Source organism: Elephas maximus, chromosome 10 (genome assembly GCF_024166365.1).
Source record: "Elephas maximus indicus isolate mEleMax1 chromosome 10, mEleMax1 primary haplotype, whole genome shotgun sequence".
Classification (NCBI taxonomy): domain Eukaryota; kingdom Metazoa; phylum Chordata; class Mammalia; order Proboscidea; family Elephantidae; genus Elephas; species Elephas maximus.
This window is the reverse complement of record NC_064828.1, coordinates 67,586,627-67,603,841: the sequence shown is the minus strand read 5'-3', so window position 1 is coordinate 67,603,841 and position 17,215 is coordinate 67,586,627. Positions and strand designations below refer to the sequence as shown.

The 17,215-nt window shown below is 41.0% G+C and overlaps 1 protein-coding gene across 2 annotated transcripts in view; it reads right to left on the bottom strand.

The window, feature by feature from the left end:
* Window positions 1–11,762, bottom strand: part of FBXO34 (F-box protein 34) — a 102,318-nt gene extending 90,556 nt beyond the window's left edge. Inside the window, exon 1 of one of the 2 annotated variants that reach the window (XM_049899273.1) lies at window positions 11,621–11,762. The gene's annotated coding sequence lies outside the window, so the exon portion shown is untranslated. Of the gene's footprint in view, window positions 1–11,135; window positions 11,579–11,620 lie in introns of those variants that run through there. The other variant, XM_049899275.1, reaches the window with a different exon arrangement.
* Between the last annotated feature and the right edge of the window lie 5,453 nt (window positions 11,763–17,215).

Genomic DNA, 17,215 nt, shown 5'->3' with positions numbered 1-17,215 from the left:
GATGTTTACCTGTGTTTTACTGGCTATGCAAAGGCATTCAACTGTGTGAATCATAACAAATTACAGATAACACTGTGAAGAATGGGAATTTCGGAACACTTCGTTGTGCTCATGCAGAACCTGTACACAGACCAAGAAGCAGTCATTCAAACAGAACAAGCGGATACTACGTGGTTAAAAGTCAGGAAAGGTGTGTGTCAGAGTTGTATTCTTTCACCGTACTTATTGAATCTGTATGCTGAGCAAATAAACCGAGAACCTGGGCTATATGAAGAACAGGGCATCAGGATTGAAGGAAGATTCATTAACAGCCTTTGTTATGCACATGACACAACCTTGCTTGCTGAAAGGGAAGAGGATGTGAAGCACTTACTGAAGAAGGTCAAAGACTACAGCCTTCAGTATGGATTACACCTCAACATAAAGAAAACAAAATCCTCAGGACTGGAGCAATAAGCAGCATCATAATAAACAGAAAAAGGACTGAGGTTGTCAAGGATTTCATTTTACTTGGATCCACAATCAATACCCATGGAAGCAGCTGTCAAGAAGTCAAGACACATTGCATTGGACAAATCTGCAAGAAAAGACGTCTTTAAGTGTTAAAAAGCAAAGGTGCCACCTTGAAGACTAAGGTGCATCTGACCCAAGCCATGGTGTTTTCCATCACCTCATATGCATTTGAAAGCTGGAAGATGAATAAGGAAGAACAAGGAAGAATTGACACCTTTGAATTACAGTGTTGGCGAAGAATATCGATCATACCATGGTCTTCCCAAAGTACAAATAAACCTTCTGTCTTGGAAGAAGTACAATCAGAATGCTTTTTAGAAGCACGGATGGCGAGACTACCTCTTACATACTTTGGACATGTTATCAGGAGGGATCAGTTCCTGGAGAAGGAAAAAAGAGGAAGACCCTCAAGGAGATGGATTGACACAGTGACTGCAACAATGGGCTCCAGCAAAACAATGATTGTGAGGATGGCGCAGGACCAAGCAGTGTTTCCTTCTGTTGCACATAGGGTTAGTAGGAATTAGAACCAACTCAACACTACCTAACAACAACATATACATACTACCTCGATTTTATATTGATTATATGGGGAAATGATGTTTTGGATATCTTATATTAAATAGCATATTATTAAAATTAATTTCACCTGTTTCTTTTTAATGTCACAAACTAGAATTGTTTTAATTACACGCAGTCCCCGACTTATGACAGGTATATTCTGATGACTATTTCATTGTTAAGTCAGTTCTGACCTAAGTCAAATACCTTTTTTTTTTTTTTTTTTTAGTTTTCATCATTAAACCAAAAAAAACCCAGTGCCGTCGAGTCAATTCCGACTTATAGCAACCCTATAGGACACAGTAGAACTGCCCCATAGAGTTTCCAAGGAGCGCCTGGCAGATTTGAACTGCTGACCCTTTGGTTAGCAGCCGTAGCACTTAACTACTACGCCTTGCCTTTTATTATCAGTATCTTTATAAATCTGATCTTTATTTGTCTTTGGGGGTTGAAAACATTACATCTGAGAATGGTAACATCAGCAATTTACAGGCTACAACACTGTATGTAGTACATATTTCTAACAATGAGATGTTAAAAAAAATAAAGGATGGTTGTGAATACAATCAGTCATAACTCGAGTATGTCCTAAGTCGGGGACTATCTGAACATTATGTGGGAAAAATTAGATATGTGGCTCACATTATTTTCCTATTGGCCACTACTGCTCTACATAGTTATCCCAAATTTTCTGACTTTCCCACGATTTAAAGCATTTTTTACATGTAACCACTAATATGTGCATATACATTTATAAATTACATATATGTACCACTGTAGTAACCCATTGTCACTGAGTCAGTTCGGACTCATAGCAGCCCTATAGAACAGCAGAACTGCCCCACAGGGTTTCCACCAAGGATGAAATCTTTACGGAAGCTGACTGCCATATCTTTCTCCCACAAAAGCCGGTGGGTTCAAACCAGTGACCTTTAGGTTAGCAGCCAAGCGCTTTAACCACTGCACCACCAGGGCATATTGCATTGGGTAAATCTGATGCAAAAGACGTCACTAAAGTGTTAAAAAGTAAAGAGATCACTTTGAGGACTAAGGTGCACCTGGCCCAAGCCACAGTATTCTCAATAGCCTCATATGCATGCAAAAGCTGGACAATGAGTAAGAAAGACAGAAGGAGAACTGACACCATGGACCGCCAGAAGAACAAACAAATCTGTCTTGGAAGAAGTACAGGCAGAATGCTCCTCAGAAGAGAGGATGGTAAGGCTTCGTCTCACGTACTTTGGACACGTTATCAGGAGGGACCAGTCCTTGGAGATGGACATCATGCTTGGTAAAGAAGACGGTCAGCAAAAGGAAGACCCTGAATGAGAGGAACTGATGCAGTAGCTACAACAAGGGGCTCAAACATAGCAACAATTGTGAGCATGGCCCAGGACCGGGCAGTGCTTCATTCTGTTGTACACAGGGTTGCTATGAGTTGGAACCAACTCGACAGCACCTAACAACAATTACTACTATACATATATATACAGTATAAGATATACATATGTTAAAAGAATGAGAAAAATAAACAGAAGTCCTTATATATATTTTTTGTAACCCAATGGACTATCCCACGCTGGAGACCATTAGTTCAGCCCAGGATGTCAGCACAGAGATTGGACATGAAAACATAAATCCAAATCAATGATTCACTAAAATCTGATTGGTTGACTATGAAGTGAAAGAGAAGGGATGGACTAAAGATGACATAACGGACATACACTGTTTGCTACTCAGCATCCACTAGCCCTTGAAATTCCTTTGGGAATCCATTCCTCTCCCATCACGCTGTTTACGTAGGAATGAGGTCAGCTGGAGGCCTAGGCTGGCTGAACCAATTAGTATATCCTATTTCTCTGGCCTTAGTGGTTGGCTCAAAGAGCCCTGGTGGTGCAATAGTTAAGCGCAGTTCGGCTGCTAACCAAAAGGTCCGCAGTTCCAACTTACCAGATGCTCCATAGGAGAAAGATATGGCAGTCTGCTTCTGTAAAGATTTACAGCCTTGGAAACCCTGTAGGGCAGTTTTACTCTACAGAATCCATTCAACCAGAATGGTTTTGGTTTAGCAGTTGGTTCAGAAATACCAATATAGTCCAAAGTCAGTGAGATACAAGCAGACATTTGCTGGGTTTCAGGGAAGACGAACTCTCCTCTAGTAGTAGTTCCTAATCAGAGGTTCACAGACCTCCAAGAGGTTTATGGATAGAGTCTGGGGTGTCTATAAACTTGGACGGGGAAAAAATTTTTTACATCTTTACTTTCACTAAACTCCAACTGAAATTTAGCGTTTCCTTCTATTGTGAATTTAGGCAACACACTATGATAGCATTAGCAGTATCTATCACTTTTTCCCCAACAGAAATCACAGATACTTTCATATTACATAGTCTTTCGTTACGATACCTCCAAATAGTGATAATGCTCATCACTACTTGGAAATTATCAGACCCACATTATATCTGATTACAATAAAGAAGCATACACTACTATCTCACATTTTTATCTCACATCTTGATAATGGTACTTTAATATCTTTATAATCACAGTTTCTAAAATATTTTCATAACTATTTTAACATAGCTAGTTTCTTTGCAGTTCTGTGTATTTTATTTTAAAATATTACTCAGAAAAAGGGTCCCATAGGCTTCATACTGCCAAAGGGAATCTATGGAGTGCAAGAGGTTAAGAGCCCCGTCCTGAAGCTTCTGTGGAAGCAATCTCCTTCCCCTCCTCTGGACTTGATGGCATGAGGTCCCAGAGTTTGAGTGCCTGACAGCCATGCTGTGACCACACAGGGAGGGCCTGCCCAAGAGTGGGTCAATACCACAGAAGCAGGTTCACGAAGTAAAGGAAGGAAGAGAAAGATGAGCTCTGGTCACATAAGAACAACAACTGGACCCAGACTTACCTTTAGGGCTTTCAGTATTGTGAGCCAGGAAATCTGAATTAAGTTTTCTGTTAAACATAATCTAAATGATACAGATGATTTCAGTAGTTTCAGTACATCTTAGGAAACTAGAACAATACCCATGTCTTTCGACACAGAAACATCAAAATTAGAAGAGGTTTAACTTTGTCATGTTTAGGAAATCTGGGAAAAAGTTTAGCTTTTTACAAACTGAGTATACTGTAGACTAATTCACTCAATACCCACTCCAATCCCATCATATATAGGTTTCCTGTTTTACAGATGTTAAAGAACAAAAAACCTCATACCCAGACTCCTTCAAAGCTAAGGCTTCATAGGAGCTAAGTCTGGCCAAGAAGTCATACCTGCACTGAGACGTAGAGGGCAGAAAAGAAGTAACATGAAAGGATAGTTCTGCACAAGCAGATTCAAACTTCTGCCAAGCACGGTGGCAGCAGCTTCCTGATTTGACATGGTTCTAGGGCTTGTGATGGCAGCAGCCCCCTTAAGAGCATGCAAATTCTGCAGTATCGCTCTGGGGTTTTTTCCTAGAAATTCAATCTAATCTGTTCATTTCTCTTTCAATAAATCCTGTTTCCTTCAACTACTTAGGGCAAATACTCTTGTTACAAATTCTTGACCAATAAGTGCGAAGTATACTGGAATACACAAATACTAGCATCCTACCGTTAGAAACCTAATAGGAGTTAACAGCTTACAGAGATAGATGTTAAGCATGACCTGGACAGAATTACACCTGAGAAGTCCTAAGAGCTGAGGACCAGATTATGAGGAGAGCAACAACAGGGCCAAGACAGAGCTTTAGATAGTTTGGATCTGGAAAATAAACAATTGCCAATAAAGTCAAGAAAAGGAGAAATCAGAGATAGGCAAAGAATCACAAGAGGACAGAACTCAGTTATTTTACATAACTAAGTACCAAAGATGGCAAACAGGATAAGGATTTAACTAGCAGGTCTGGTTTTCACATTACTTCCTTCCTCAAAAAACAAAATATCACTCAAACTCCCTCCAAAATCTGGTCGCAACCATCTGTATCTGCCACTGTTCCTTTACACCAAAACTTTTAATCTCACAGACTAAAAACAACAAAAAAATTACCTGGATCCTACTGAAGGCCCAATTCAACACCCACACCAAGGAGGCTTTCTCTGGCAGTACCAATTGTTTCCTCTGAATTCATGTAACACTTATTCATCTCTCTTTGGACATCTAGCTATAATCCAAAATAAATTAAAAACTTAAAGAAGGTAGGTGCTGTGCTCTTCATTTCTTTAGAATCTGAATACCTAGTATAACGTTAAACAAATGTGCTACCAACAAATTAGGCCCTTTGAACAGGGAGTTTCAGAAGAAACTGGTGGAATTAAGATTGGAGGAGACTAAAAAACTAACTTAAAAAGTACACAAAGGAACCTTCTGTGGTGACGGTAATGTTCTGTAACTCAACAGGGGGTATACGTTACACAGATGTATGAACCTGTCTAAGCTAAGGGAATAGTATACATAAGATCTATACATGTAAATTTTACCTAAAAAAAAAAAGTAAACAATTACTGAAATCTAGTTAATGACAGGCATGCTCAAAGTGTATGGGGGTAAAGTACAATGATGTCTCCAACTTACTTTGAAATAAGACAAAAATATAAGATGAACTGATGAGTGGATACAGGGATGGATAATAACCAAGCCCACTGCCATCGAGTCAATTCCGATTCATAGCGACCCTACAGGAGAGAGGAGAACTGCCCCATACAGTTTCCAAGGAGTGCCTGCTGGATTCGAACTACCAACTTTTTGGTTAGCAGCAAAGCTCTTAACCGCTATGCCACCAGGGTTTCCACAGGGATGCACAGATACGTGGTAAAGCAAATGTTGTTGCTTAGCTGCCATGGAGTTGGCCCCCGACTCACGGCGACCCCAGACACAACAGTACAAAAAGCTGCCCAGTCCTGCACTATCCTCATGATCGGTTGTGGATCAGACCATTGTGATTCATGGGGTTTCCAATGGTTTATTTTCAAAAGTAGATCCCCAGGCCAAGCAAATACAGCAAAGTAGTAACAGAATCTAGATGATGGATATATAGGTATTCAACGTACAATTCTTTCAACTTTTCTGTATGTTTGAAATTTTTCACAAGAAAATGTTAGGGAAAGAAAGAAACAATGATTAGAAATGAAGGCTGTGAAAGGCTCATGTATTTCAGAAGATTCAAAGGAACACTTCCTTCAAAACATAAAATACGTAAATCTGCCTGAAAGGAAAAGGCAGGCAGCAGATGAGGGACTAGGAAGGAGAGAGGGCCAACAGGCAGGAGGAGTCCTGGAGAGAGTGGATTCAGATTGTTAACTGAGGACAAGGGGTTGACTTCAGAGAAGAAAAAGAAGGTACATACATGCCTCTGAGAGTGGAAAGAAGAGGACAGATGTTTAGACTGTCACTCGTCTCTACCTCTAATTTTAGACTGCCTACACAGACTAGCTCTGGCCTTGAGCACTTGGTCCTGCCTCAAAGAAAGCATTAGCTCACTAAGCTCCATTCATTCTAGGACAATCGAAGCCCCTGGGCTCTAGACCCTTTATCTGTCTGGAGCTCTGACAATCTACTCCCCATTCTTTTTACCTGAGTTTCTAACACCTCCTTGAGCTAACCTTTAGATGAGACCTCTGGCCAATCTGGTATAATATAAATGGGTCATCCTCTTGGCCCAATTCTGGCCCCTCAGACCCAAGGCCCTTCATTGCAAGGGAATATTAAAACAAAAGTCAAGGATCCTTGACAGTTGCCATCAATTCTCACAGCGACCCTCTAGCACAGAGTACAGCTGCCCCATAAGGTTTCCAAGGCTGTAATCTTTATGGAAGTGGGCTGCCATATCTTTTTCCCCACAGAGCAGCTGGTGGGTTTGAACCACTAACCTTTCGGTTAGCAGCCAAGCACTTAATCACTGTGCTACGAGAGCTCTTAAGGGTCCTTGCAAGAAGGGTAATTCATCCACGTGTCAAAGTCCCTAGCTGAGTATCTGGGACCAAAAAACCAAACCCACTGCCTTCGAGTCAATTCCAACTCATAGTGACCCTATAGGACAGAGCAGGACCGCCCCATACGGTTTCCAAGCAGCACCTGGTGCATTCGAACTGCCGACCTTTTTGTTAGCTGCCGTAGCTCTTAACCACTACACCACCAGGGTTTCCATCTGGCGCAGAGATGCTCAAAAAATGTTTGTTGGATGAATGGTGAATAAATGAAGAGTTTATATCAAGGAACTCATGCCAGATAATAATGTAATAACCACACTTACACAGCACTTGGGTCTCTGGATAGTACAAATGGTTGTGCACTTGACTACTAGCCAAAAGGTTGGCAGTTCAAACCCACCCAAAGGCACCCAGAGGACAGGCCTAGCAATCTGCTTCCAAAAGGTCCCAGCCTTGAAAACCATATGGAGCACAGTTCTTCTCTCCATACATGGGTCAGAATCAACTCAAAGGCAACCATCACCACCAACCATAAGGCTTAACGAGTTTCATATTTACACCTATCTTGTGCTGAGGGGGAAACCCTGGTGGTGTAGTGATTAAGTGCTATGGCTGCTAACCAAAAGGTCAGCAGTTCAAATCCACCAGGTGCTCCCTGGAAACCCTATGGGGCAGTTCTACTCTGTCCTGTAGGGCCGCTATGAGTTGGAATCGACTCGACGGCAACGGGTTTTTTGGTTTGGTGTGCTGAGGGTAGGAAATGTACATACAGGGGTTCTGAAGTTTAATGTTTCAGAAGGGAAGTTCTGAAGACTGTTCTGCAGAGAGCTAACTAGAAGATGAAGTTGGAAACGAAAGGTTGATAGGTTCCTTTAACACCAAGAAATGCCTATGCAGTATGTCCATCAGCTTCAAAATATCATAACCATGAACTAGAGGGGAGGAGATAAACTATGCAAAGATAGGAATTGACAGGAATTCAACTTCCAGATGACCTAAATACGTTTGGAGTTAATCTGTTCTTTTTTGTTGTTGTTGCTTCCAAAGTACTGCAGATTATGACTTGCTGAATTTTGCCTTTGTTACACATGACCTAACAAGGAAGGCATTCATTATAACCATAGTAGCTTCCCCAAGTATCTGGTTCTAAACAGCTGCAAATTTTGGAAGATAACACTAAAAGATGTCTTTAAAGATAAGTATGCTCTTTCCCTAACAAGTACTAAAACAAGATTAATGTTCACCAGAATATCAAAAACCGTCCCAATTAAACCAGCTGAGCACAAATTTAAACTAAAAAAAACTTACAATAATTTAAATTCTAGGTATACTATGTCAATAGAATAACTGATTCAATAAGCATATCCTAAAGAATTTCTAAAATATAGCATTCTCATTTTTCATGACATTTGCTTTTGTCTTTGAGAAAGGTACCATACCACTAATGACTGGTTGATTTAGTCCCTTCAAATTTTATATCTGAATAAAATGACAAAATGTTTAAAAAACAGTAAAGTCTATCTCAAACAAATTTCATAAAACCATTTTTAAGAAGTAAAAGCTGCTTCCTAAACCCAAAACTACAAGGCATGGATGAAAAACATCCTGCCAGAAGTAGAAAACAGACTGTAAAAATGTTTCAAAAGAGTTATGGCTTGCTAAATAGTTATATAACTATACACAAAAGTTGTTTTTTTTAATACTTGAATTGTTGTTCCTCAGTCACATTATCAGAATACGAATTTTTTCTCCACCTGGTATCTCCTCTTCCACGGGGCAGGGGTGGGGGGAAATACTCTTTATAACTGCTAATCAAAATTTACAAAAAAAAAAAAAAAAAAACCATTGTCCTCAAGTTGATTCCAACTCATAATGACCCTACAGGACAGAGGAGAACTGCCCCATAGGGTTTCCAAGGAGCGGCTGGTGGATTTGAACTGCCAACCATTTGGTTAGCAACTGTGCTCTTAACAAGTATGCCACCAGGGCTCCACTAATCAAAATAGAGGGGAAAAAATGCACTACAAAGAGCTATTTTATTATCATCTTTTATCTTGCAACTCACATTTAGTTTGACTTTTACCCCTTTCCATTTGCACTACCACATTTAATATGAAAATTCACATAAGGCCATGTAGCCTTCCCCAGAAAGGCTGCTTGGTAAATGAAAACGCCCTTTTTGTACCTCCTTCAATTTCAATTTAACTTAATATACTGCCACTATCCTTCATCTTACTGGGTATCCTTCATCTTAATGAGTAGGCTGCCTACTACACCCACAACATCAACAGTTTTTGCTATTTCAGGACCTATCAGTCTTTAGGGATCCAAAGGCTCAAATTTTACCTTTAGAGCTTTCTTTCAACACTGTCACCATACAATTCCTAATTTTTTAAAAAACAAAAATTAATAACTTTCAGGTAATACACACAATGCTGTCAAATTCCCAAGGTTGCTGTGAGGCTCAAAATGAGATTTACAGGAAAGCCTTGTTTTGTGAACTTCTAGTCAAATCTAACAGCAATTAACAAAGGTAAAATTATGCTTTCATTTTCTGTGTTAATGGGCATAGCTTAACTTCCAACTGCGTGTTGATGCAAAGTCCAGGATCTTATCGATCACTTTTAATGAGTAAACGGAGAAGTGTACTTTAAAAAAAAAGCCCTATCATTAGAAGTCAAGGTCAGTGAGAAAGTATTGAGGACTTCTACCCAAGCTTCCTGCTGAAGACACTAGATTGTAATTATGCTTCAATTTTAAGCCATCTAGCTTTTGAACTAGATTCCATTTAAATGTTTCCATAGAGAAAAAGAAATGAAGAGCAAAAGTATTGATATACTGGAATACCTGAAGAGGGTCAGTACAGTAAGCCCCTGGTGTCTCTTCCAGTCTGATCTCTTTTGAAAACTTTGGAAGAAAAACAATACTCATATAGACAAAGCACTTTTTTTTTTTAATTCTGTAGTTTCATATTTGAAAGCATTACAGACAAAGTTTTAGTTACCTGTCTAGACATGCAGTCCTGAGCTATGTTGTTATATTAAGTTACATACAGCCCAGTCTTAGTAAGAAAGCAAGAAAAAGGCTTGCCGCTGAGCTATAACCAAAGGAAACCTTCAATTATTCATGATAGGATGGGAAGAGACAGGGTCAACCTGGATAAATTAGATTCTCCGGTAATTATTATTTCTGAGGAATGTTGGATTAATTCAACCTCCCTTTAAAATAAGAAGGAGCTCTGATGGCACAGTGGTTAAGCACTGGGCTGCTAAGCAAAAGGTCGGCGGTTCACACCCAACAGCAACTCCGTGGGAGAAAGATGTGCCAGTCTGCTTCTGGAAAGGTTTACTGCCTTGGAAAGCCTACGGGCAGTTCTACTCTCTACTCGGTCTTACAGGATTGTTATGAGTCGGAACTGACTGCCCGGTGGGTTTGTTTGGCTTTTGTTTTGTTTTGTTTTTGGCTTTACAATAGGAAGTTCATTTAAGATCGGCTCTCCCTCTTAAGGTTCATTAAGATCCATTTGCTAACAAAAACGCTAACAAGCAGAGAAATGTTCTCAAAATAGTCTAGGAAAAAAAGAATGAGGTAAACGGAATAATGAGCACTCAAACTGGTTCTATTCTTTCAGCAAGTCTGATCACAAATCATCAAACTATGAGTTTAGCTTCCTGAATGGTTTACATTAAACATCCAAAACCCCCAAAAAACACTCCCACCCTGATTTAGATTTTTCTAAATCAAATGTCATATTGAGCTGTATTAATGCTTGTTTGAAATTCAGTTAAAGAATTTGACTATTAATTACATTTCAATTATGAAGTGCCGATCTCGAACAACTTTCGATTCAAATCCGCGGAGATTCCAGGCACTGATGGAAGACTAAACTTCCTTTTTCTCCCCTCCAAATCCTCCTGGCCTTTCCGCACGCCAAGGTTCCCGAGGTGCCCACCCGGGCCCTGCAGTGACATCACGGCCCACCTCCTGGAAGCCCCTGACGTCACAGACACGAGGACCCACAGCACTATGACTTCATCGCGGACTGGGGCCGACCTGCGGTCGACCTGCGCCCGCCCCGAGCCGAGGAGAGCATCCGAGCCTTGCCTATGCACCGACCCGAGGAAGGTTAAGGACAGGCGCCAGCTCACCTGCGCCGGGACAGGGAAGGACAAGGTGCTCGAACCCGGGCGGACGCGCCTGGAGCGAGGCGACCCCCAGGCAGGGCCCGATCTCCTCACCGGCCGCCGGTCCCGGAGGTGGGCGAGCCAGTCCCGTGCCTCCTCACGGCCTATCCGAGCTCTCCTCAGCTTCAGTTCCAACCGGGGACCTCGCTCCCTCCCGCCTGCCGGCCTGACCCTCCGTGGCCCGCGGGGCAGCTCAGCGCCCGCCCGTGCACAAGCCGGAGGGCCAACCCGGGAGGAGACGCCGGCCGCCCGCACCCGCCGGCTCCCTGCCAAGACGCGCCGGGCGCGCCGCGAGCTCGGAACCGACGGGCGGCGCCCCTGCCCCCACCCGACCCGCGCCCCGGGAGCGCAGGCGGGCGGCGGGAGGGGGCGGGGAGCGGCCACGGTGGCCGCCGCCGGACCCCGACCGCGCTTCCCTGGCGCCACGCCTCACCCCAGCCCCGACCCACCTGCGCTCCTGCCCCGACCGGGTCCTGGCCCGGGTCTGCACCACCCCGATGCGTCGGCGGCGGCGGCGGCGGCGGGAGGCCTGGATCGCTCCCCACCGCAGAGGCGGACCGTGCGCCCAGCGCGGCGCGGCGGAGCCCAACGCTCGCCCCGAAACCCATTTGTTTGGCTAAAACTGCGTGACGTCACGCGCCGGCCCAATCGACGGCTGGCTGGGGGAGGGGCCTCAGAGCCAGGGGTGTCGCGGCGCCCCCTGCCGGGCATCCTGCGGTACTTTGGGAGCTGGGAGAGGAAAGAAGGGAGGACTTGAAAAGGGAGAACAGGGTGGAGCATCTGCAGCCCTAGGGGCTGCGGGCCCCCAAGTGGTGGAGAAGAGTGAAAGCTCGTGCAAAACCTGTAGGGCAAGGAACCAAACTCAGGCTAGCCGAGTGGTAGCAACTCCAACGTTCAGTCAGTAACATGACAAGTTTATAAATATTCATGGGTGGATCTGTAACTCTAAGTGATATTAGGCACCCTGGAAGGCTTGGTTCTGCTTGAAAGGCTGGGCTTCAAAGTCCCCTTTTGTATATTGAAGGAGCTGGGAGAAAACTTTGTCATTCTCTTCTGTGCAAATCATGATAGGAATACCTAACAGAAGGTAGTAGACAAACTTTAATGTTGACAGCCTCAATCTGTAAAGTCGGTAGAATTTAAGGAATTGTTAATCATGAAAATAGAAAAGGTTTTTAATACTTTATCTTCAAAACAGGACACCAATGATGAACCTTTACATCCCTTTTTAATTGTGTTCATGGTAAAATTTTAGCCACATTGAAAAAGAGGACACTAAAGAAAAATTTTCCATCCCAAGACAGTCACTTAGCATTTTGCTGTGTATTCTTTCAGAACTTTTCCCCCCATACATATTTATTTTACAACGTTGTAATCACAATGTGCACAAAATTGTGGATATCATTTTTTCACTTTAGAAGCGTTTTTCGTAATTCTACATAAGCTTCATGACCACTTTAATGATTTATAATTAATTTGAAAATTAATTTTATAATTTTAATATAAAATTATATTGAGTGGACATACGGAATTTACGGAATCAATTCCATATTCTTGGGCATATCTCCTTTTTGCCATTATAAAGAAATCATAGAACATCTTCATCTGTAGGTTTTACAGACACAAAAGAAAAACAAACCCCTTGCGGTGAAGTCAATTCCGACTCATAGCGACCCTAAAGGACAGAGTAGAACTGCCCCATAGGGTTTCCGGGGAGCGCTTGGTGGATTTGAACTTCCCACCTTTTGGTTAGTAACTGTAGCTCTTAACCACTGTGCCACCAGGGTTTAAAATGGAATTACTAGATGACAGAGTATCAACACTTTTATAGTTACTGATAGAAACTTCCAAAATGATATTTAAAAGGTTGTACCAATCTACACTTAAATCAGCAACTTTTAGTTTGTCCCTTAAAAAAAAGTTTTGTCTAATTATAAAACTAATCTTTTAATGTATACACATATATAATTTTAAATATCAAAAAATAAAAAAAGAAGATAAAATAATTGTTTCCCACAATCTCACCACCAAGAAATAATTTCTTAACATCTCCATCTAGACTTTTATCTATATATATAATTTTAAGAAGCTTTTATCTATATACACATTTTAATAAAAATGATGGTTGTTGTTAGCTGCCATCAAGTTGGCCCCCAACTCATGGCGACCCATCCACAAGCCACTGTGTAGAACTGCTCCATAGGGTTTTCTTGGCTGTAATCTTTACAGAAGCAGTTCACTGGCCATTCTTCCAAGAAGCTGCTGGGCGGGTCCGAAGAGCCAAACTTTAGGTTAGCAGCGGATCCCAAATCATTTGCGCCACACAGGCTCAACTTAAAAATTAGGGGAGTCACATTGTATATATTGGGGTCAAATTGAACATTTTATTTAATATCTGATTAATATTAGAGCAACATATCGTGACCATTTGAAACGTCCTTATGACATATTTGGAGCCCTGATGGCACAATGGTTAAGAGCTCGTCTGCTAACCAAAAGTTCAGCAGTTCGAATCTACCAACTGCTCCATGGAAACTCTATGAGACAGTTCTACTCTGCCCTGTAGGGTTGCTGTGAGTCAGAATCGAATCGCCGGCAACGAGTTTGGATTTTGTTGTTGTTGTTTTAACGTCATATTTGACCCAAAATTCTGCAAATTCATCCACCCTTTAAGGTTCATCTCAAACTGCTGTCCTTAACATTTTTCTTGATTCCTTCAGTCAGATATATTTTTTTTCCTCTTTTATTATGACCCTCATCTTACTCCACACATATCTTTTGTGCATTAATACTCTGTGCTAGATTCTTAACTACTGGAGGACAAAGATTATATCCTAGTATTCATCAAAGGGCCTTGCACTTGATGTTGCTTAAATGTGTGATGAATAATTATAACCATCTTATAGTGATCTGCACTTTTCTCATGAGTACAATCTACATTTTATAATAGTGCTTACTGCAGTTTGTTAACATCCATCATTTACTGCATTTACAATGTATGTTCCAGATACTATCCTAATGCTTTAACATACACTGTTTCATTTAACCAGAAAAGCACCTTTATGAGGTAAGTATTTTTATTCCCGTTTTACAGATGAAGAAACTGAAGCTTGAAGAGTTAAGCCATTTGATCAACATTGCACAAATAGTATTGAGCCAAACTGAATAGGCTCCAGAGCTCTTACTATTTGCCAATATTGTTATTGGAAATTTCGAATGAGTTAAAGACATTGAAACCACAAAGCACAACACAGACAGCATTAAAATAAAATGACAATGTTTTCAGTGTTGATAGCATATCTCCCTTGTCAAAAGTCCTACCAGGGTCATTCTGGTCTAGTGCAATGCTTCTCAAACTGTCTGTATTAAAGCACTAGGTTTTTGGGTTGTTTTTTAATTTTTTAATCCATTGTGAACTGGTTATTTTGTAAAATAAAACTATATTACTAAAAAATGAAATATAAAAAAGACAAAATAAAATCCCAAATTATTTATTATGAAATTCAGCAGACAGAAAATTTCTGTGCCAAATTACCAGTGGAACTTGTAAATTCTTACTCTATCTCTGTATTTATCTTGTCAAGGACTGGCTATAAAGCCAGCCAGTGGACCACACTTTGAGTAACACATGCCTAAGGGAAGTGTCAAAAAGTAAAGATGTTACTTTGAGGACTAAGGCAGGCCTGTCCCCAAGCCATGGTATTTTCAATTGCCTCATATGCATACGAAAGCTGGACAATAAATAAAGAATATAGAAGGAGAATCAATGCCTTTGAATTATGGCTTTGGTCAAGAATATTGAATACACCGTGGACTGCCAGAAAAACGAACAAACCTGTCTTGGAAAAAGTATGGCCAGAATGCTCCTTGGAAACAAGGATGGCGACACTTCATCTCACGTACTTTGGATATGTTATCAGGAGGGACCAGTGCCTGGAGAAGTACATCATGCTTTGTAAAGCAGAGGGTCAGCAAAAAAAGAGGAAGACCCTCAAGGATATGGATTGACACAGTAGCTGCAGCAATGGGTTCAAACATAAGAATTTTGAGAATGGTGCAGGACCAGTGTTTTATTCTATTGTACAGCTACCACTACTGACTGTTCGAACCAGAGTCACAATAGATGGTCCCTGATAGAATGGGAAAAAAATATGGAGCGGAACTCAAATTCTTAAAAAAAAAAAACCAGAACAATGGAGAAGAGAGGACTCCTTGAAACTATCACCCTGAGATACTCTTTTAAACCTAGAACTGATACTACCCCCTGAGATCACCTTTTAGAGAAATGGCAAAGTAGCACACAAAATAAAGGAAACTACCTGTAAGATCATTTCTCTGCTAACCAAAAGGTCACCAGTTCAAACCTACCAGAGGCTCCATAGGAGAAAGATGTGGCAATCTGCTTCTGTAAAGATTTATAGCCTTGGAAACTATGGGATCACTATGAGTCAGAACCAACTCGATGGCAATGGGATTGACCCCTAAAATCAGGAGCTCTACTTAAAAAGCAAAAGGTCAACAATTACTCAAAAATAAAGATGAGAAAATAAGGGAGCAGGGAAATTAGAGTACTAGAAAGGGAACAAATCGAACTCAAAGAGAATGTTGACACATTGTGATAAATGTAATTAATGTCACTGAACAAATTGTGCAGAAATTATCAAATGGGAACCTAGCTTGCTATGTAAACTTTCACCAAAAACTCAATAAAATATTGTTAAAAAAAAAAAAAAAAAAAACACGCAGAGTGATGATGACCTCCTCCAGTGAAACATATTGCAAAACTGAATCAAGGCCACATAGCCTCCTCCTGATGTCACTTTCACCCTCAGAAAATCACCATTGTTGTCAGTGCTCTTTGACCTGTCAGCAGCATTCAGAAGAGGCTTTCTACCACACAATGCCCCATAGAAATTTCCATATTTATCTCACTTCTTGATAATGTATGAAAGATTCTCTCCTGTGCTACAAAGTTCAAAGCAAGGATTAAACCCAAATCTTCACATTATCATTATCAGAATTAACACTTAGGCTGACTTGATACCAGGCCACAATGTTCTCCAACTCTCTCCTTAATGTCGGACTTTTTACTAGAATTCTAAGCATACGCAACTTGCATTCCCAATGTTCCTATATTTAAAACCTGTGTGTAGTCTTTGGAACCAAAGTATAGTTCAGCAGAAAATAGTAAAAACATTTTGTTAGTTTGTTTACCAAGTCAGGCAATCTCCTTCCATCTAAAGGCCTTCGAGCCTATTCGTCCCTTATCTGGAAGGCTCACCTCCCCTCTCTACCCCTGGTTAGCCCCCAACACTACCTTAGGTGTTTGCTTAAAGGTCACATCAGAACTTTGGAGGTGCAAGAATTTATGCTTAGGAGGGGTCTTGGGGGGAAGCAGAGCTAAACTGAGGAACCTAAAGTACATTTACCCTGCAAGTACAGTTTTCACTTAGATTGTATCTGTTAACACTTGAGTTATATCTACTTTTTGGCTATTGTAATAGCCAAATAGCCAGTAATGCTGCAATAAACGCTGGTGCACATGTTATCTGTTCAAGCCTCTGCTTTCAATTCTTTGGGGTAAATACCTGCGAGCGAAATTGCTGGGTTGTATGGTCATTGTATGTGTAACTTTTTGAGGAACCGCCAAACTGTTTTCCACAGTGGCGATGCCATTTTACATTCTCAACGGCAATGGATGAGGATTCCAGTTTCTCCACATCCTCTCCAAGAATTATTGTTTTCTATTTTCCAGATAGTAGCCACCCTAGTAGGGGGTGAAGTGATTTCTCACTGAGACTTCTATTTTTTTTTTTCCTAAATTTTTTTTTCTTGTTGTTGAAAATATACACAGCAAAACAAACACCAATTCAACAGTTTCTACATGTACAATTCAGTGACATTGATCACTGAGATTTCTTGTTATATGAGATAATATATTCCATTATTATTTAAGTTATGCATAGAGCTATTTAAAAAAATTTTAGCTGAAAACATCTTGATACACATTTTATATGTTTGGTTTGTTGAATAGAAATAAAATA